The following is a 4,672-nucleotide window of genomic DNA, read 5'->3' as shown; positions in this document are numbered from 1 at the left end:
TTCACCCAACCTCTCAGTCAGACATAGACAAATTACAAGAAAACCAATTCAAACCGTTTGGTAGTAGGCACTGGTTCATCGCCCAGAGCCAAAAAATTAAAATGGCCCACAGGATGGAGGACAACAGAATACAAAATGTATGTCCTCCGTTGGGCATTGAGTAAAGGGTAAGATGTGACTTACCGGTGGTGGATGCAGGGGGCCGGAATTCCCTGGTCCGGAGGGAAGAGGGAGAAGGGGAGTCAGAACTCCCTCAAATTCCACTCCTCGTCCCGGGTTTCGGCACCAAAATGTAAAGCTGAGTTACCAAGACACCAAGACACGGAGTTGTTTTAGAGCAGCAGTTTATTGGCGCTCCCAGGCGAGGTTCTCATGCCCTAACAGCAGGGCTAGAGAAGTCGCACCCCCGGGCAGGGGGCATGTATTTTTATAGACACAGAGAGGACCCGTTTGGGGACAGCAGGGGAGTGACAGGGTCCTTTAAGGAAATGGCAGTGTTCAATGAGCTGTTAGCAGGGGTCTGCACTTAATTAGCATGAGGGTGCTTCAGAAGAGGAAGTCTGTCACTGCATGGGACTTTACAGTCTGGGCGGGTTCTGCTACTGCGGTTGTCTTATCAGGTTGTCTCATCAGGGCCTGACATCTAGAGGAAGCTGCCAACTGACATTTTGGGGCCTGGGTTTTGCTTCAGCCTAACAATTCCATGTGTTACAAAGTAGCACTGTTCCACAGGGTTTTCTTGGCTGGAATCTTAACAGAGGTAAATTGCCAGACTTTTTAATTACACAGTGCTGCTGGGTGGGTTTGAACTGCTAACCTTTAGGTTAGCAGTCAAATGCAAATGGTTTGCACCACCTCTGGACCTCATTGATAAAAAACCTCATTGTCATCAAGTCAATTCGAACTCATGGCAACTCTGTAGGACAGAGTAGAACTGCCCCATATGGTTTCTGAGGTTGTAATCTTCATGGAAGCAGAAGTCATATCTTTTTCCTGTGGAGCGGCTGAAGGGTTCAAACTGCTGACCTTTGGGTTAGCAGCTGAGCACTTTAACCATTGCACTATTAGGGCTCCTTGATAAATAGATAGGTTACTAGCTGCTGTCAAGTTGACTCTGACTCATGGTGACCCCATGTTGGAAAAGAACCTTGTTAGATCCACTATATTAGCCCTGAAATGATGATTTCTGGATTCCCTATTATGAGAGAAAAGGAATCCTTATCTGGTTAACCCATTGTTGTTGGGTGCTTGTTAGATGAATGTGAACACAATCCTAAGTGATAACAATTTATGGCTCAGAAAAAATCCAGAACTACTCTAAGGGTGAAAAAAGAAGAAGGCTTGGGACAGAACTAGGAACCCCAATAATTAAAAAAAAAAAAAAAAAAAAAAGTGCATTTGAAGAGGATGCATTAAGAAGTCTTGAAGGAGTAAGAAATGGGAGAAAACCCCAGAAGCAAGTGAAATCATAGAGCTCAGAAAAGAGAGTGCTTCAAGGAGAATGTGGTCAGCATACTCCAGTGCTGATGAGAGGTCCCCAGATGAATATTGGGCTGAAAACACAGAGGACAAGAAGTTGATATAGTGTCTTTGATGTCTTTTATTTTCTCTTCAAGCAGATGTGACTATTCATTTTGAATATGGAAGCTTCAGACATTTGTCTCATTATTTCCTTAGGCTAAATTTCTAGAAAAAGAATTCCTAGGACAGTTCATGAGCTATTTAAAGAAACATGATGCATACTGTCTATTTGATTCCTAGAATTTTTACATCACTGTATACTCTCAGGAGTAGTGTATTATATGCATGCCCAGGTCCTCAGACTCACATCAATATTGGGTAAGTATTTATGATGTTTTTCATCTTTATTAGTTTGTTGGGAGGTACCGCCTTCTCATTTTATACTTGCAATATTTCTTTTAAAAATTTTTATTGTGGTAAATATATGTGTGACATAACATTAGCCAATTCAACATTCTTCATAGGTACAATCCAGTGGTAGTAGTTATATTCATCATACTGTTTAACCATCACCATTATCTGGTTCTAAATTTTTCTATCACCCTTAACAGAAGCTCATTTTCCTCTATGCAATGAGTCCCTCTTTTTCCCCACCTCCTGCCCACCCCTAGTGGCCACTAATATACTTTGGTCTCTGTACCCTGCATATTCTAGTTATTTTCTGTAATGGGATCATATAATATTTATCCTTTTGTGACTTACTTCTTTCTCTCAGAATACTGGAGTTTGTTTTTTTTTTAACTGGTTGAACTACTGAATTCAAGTTATTTTGACTTGCGAGTTCCTAGTGTTGTGACTTGAGGCTTTGTCCATGGCCCTGTCCAGTTAAACTTATCATTGACTTGGATGGCAAGCTTATCAAATTTATGACTGACACAAAGAAGGAAGCTAACAATTGGTATATTACAGAATCAAGATCTGACACAATTTTTGCCTTGATTTAAAGTCCAGCTGCACAAATGGAGGATGAGAGTTGTAGACCTGTAATTAATAGCAACTGAAAACACCATGGAGCACAGTTCTATTTTAACACACCTGGAGGGGGGAGGTCTCCATAATTCTGAGTTGAAGGCAGTTGAGACTTTATTTCCTGAATTACTTGGCTAATATTCTTCAAATGGACTATATACCAATTAAGTTGAAGAAAATGAAAAATTTGAGAGCCAATCCTTTCATTGAAAACTATTATTTTTTCTATGTACATAAAATTGATATATACAATTTTGCAAACCTTTCTCTATAATAAAATGATCTATAGATATATTCAGTAAATTAAAATAAATTGATATAAGTCCCAAGGGCACACATTTAAATTTAAAATAGCTATAAATTCAAAGTATTATTACTTAGAAGATGTATTAAGAACAAAAACCTTTAAATTTGTTTCAATTTAATTGGAAACTTTGAATTAAAGTGTTCATCAGTCTTTTTATCAGTCTTCTTATTTTAGTCCAAATGGAGTATATTTTAATTTTGTAGTCTCACAACACCTCAATAATAAAAGTGATTTTTCTGCTGTGAAGAGTGCAAAGCTAGATCAAAAGCATAGAATAAGTCTGGAACTACATCATCCCGTAGATAGTTTAATCAAAATAAATGGTCTTTTTTGGTGTTATTTTTATTCTACCCATTTTACTTTTACTATTTAGTCAGTGGTATTTTCTAGCCACTTTTGTTTTCTTTTTGACTTTTTATTGTGACTTCAGGAGCTCTGGTTGCATAGTGGTTAAAGCATTTGAGTGCTAACCAAAAGATCAGTGGTTCGAATCCACCAGCTAGTCCACAGAAGAAAGATGAGGCAATCTGCTTCTGTAAAGATTTACAGCTTTGGAAACCCAATGGCGGTCATTAACAGTTAGAATCATCTCTATGGCAGTGAGTTTGCGTTTGGTTTTGGTCGCATAGTGGATAAAGCATTTGTCTGGTAACCAGAAGGTCAGTGGTTCAAACCCACCAGCTTCTCCTTGGGAGGAAGGTAAGGCAATCTACTTCTAAAAAGATTTACAGCCTTGGAAACCCAATGGGAGTCCCTATGAGTCACAATCAACTTGATGGCATTGGGTTTGATTTTTTGGTGTTGTGGTTTGGGTGAGATTTTACAAAGCAGGTTTGTTTTACATTCAATAGTTCATACACCTTTTGTTTTGTGACACTAGTTACATTCCTCATGGAATAACAGCTTTTCTCCCATTTCCACCCTATGTTTATCCTTTCCCTGTGTCCTTCTTGCCTTTTGTGTTCCTATCTGCCTGCCTTTCTCCTTATGAAGTGCTGCCCTTCTGATCTCCCATGACTGATTTTTTCTAAAGAGTAAATCTCCCTGATGTAGGTGTTCTGCTCCTAGGCCTGTCTATTGTTTGGCTGAGACTTAAGCTATGGGAGTGAGTTCAATTCTAGGTCCGAAAGCTGACTTGGGGTCATAGTCTTGGGCATTTCTCCAGTCACTATCAGACCAGTAAACCTGGTTTTTTTTTTTTTTTTTTAATGACTTTGAGTTTTGTTCCACATTTTTCTTCTACTGTAGCCAAAAAAACCAAACTCACTGCCATCGAGTTGGATCTGACTCATAGCGACCCTTCCTTGGATTTCCAAGGCAATATCACTACAGAAGTAGATTGCCCAACCTTCCTTCTGAGGAGTGGCTGGTGGGTTTGAACCTCCAGCCTTCTGGATAGCAGTCAAATGCCTTAGGCATTCTGCCACTGGAGCTCCCCTACCCCTACTCTATGCAGGATCTCTAATTTTGATCCCTTTCTGAGGGGTTGGCATTGGTAGCTCGTCACCATCTAGTTCTTGTGTCAGTGTCATACAGACTGGGGTTCTTATGGTTCATAAGTCATTTGGACTAATCCGTTTCCATGCATCTTTGAATTTCTTCACACATCTTTGATCTTCTTCACTCTTCTTTGCTCCAGATGAGGAGAGACTAATCTTAGATGGCCTCTCATAAGCTTTTAAGGTTATAAAAATAAGATGTGGAACAATATTTTTGTATACTATGTTGTGCCATTTGAGTTTGAGGTTCCCCACAACCATGGTGTCCAGCCCACAAGCCTAGCAACTCACTCCCACGAGGTGATTGGTTGTGGTTAAGAAATTTTTCTAACTTTGCCCCTGTTGGTTTTAAACTATGTATGAATACTGTTTTTAA

This window comes from Orycteropus afer, unplaced genomic scaffold, assembly GCF_000298275.1.
Source record: "Orycteropus afer afer isolate SDZICR_OR568_19922 unplaced genomic scaffold, OryAfe1.0 scaffold00500, whole genome shotgun sequence".
Classification (NCBI taxonomy): domain Eukaryota; kingdom Metazoa; phylum Chordata; class Mammalia; order Tubulidentata; family Orycteropodidae; genus Orycteropus; species Orycteropus afer.
Note: the sequence above shows the minus strand (reverse complement) of the source record.